This window comes from Octopus bimaculoides, chromosome 11 (genome assembly GCF_001194135.2).
Source record: "Octopus bimaculoides isolate UCB-OBI-ISO-001 chromosome 11, ASM119413v2, whole genome shotgun sequence".
Classification (NCBI taxonomy): Eukaryota; Metazoa; Mollusca; class Cephalopoda; order Octopoda; family Octopodidae; genus Octopus; species Octopus bimaculoides.
The window spans coordinates 49,534,238-49,534,696 of record NC_068991.1 but is presented as its reverse complement, the minus strand read 5'-3'; positions in this window follow the sequence as shown (position 1 = coordinate 49,534,696).

The window sequence follows — 459 nt, the reverse complement described above, 5'->3', positions numbered from 1 at the left end:
TATATATATATATATATATATGTGCACACACACACATACATATACACACATATATGTATTCAAAGCAAAAATAACTGAAACGGCAACAAAAAAAACAAAACAAAAAAAACAAGAAGAAATAAAAAAGCAAAGCACACACACACACACACACACACACACACGCATAGGGATACGCACATACATAGATGTATGTAAACGTGTGTATATGTATGTATGTATGTATGTATGTATGTATGTAGGTATGTAGGTATGTATATATTCATTTGTAGTTGCACGTACACATACACGATCACGTGTACACAAAGGCGAGAGCGCCTGCACGCAATAGGCGCATACACATACATAGAGCACAAACACATACGGACATCATCCACAACGTTCGTAAATACGTACACGCACATACAGACATATACATGTACACACACACACACACACATATACGTATACATATATATATAT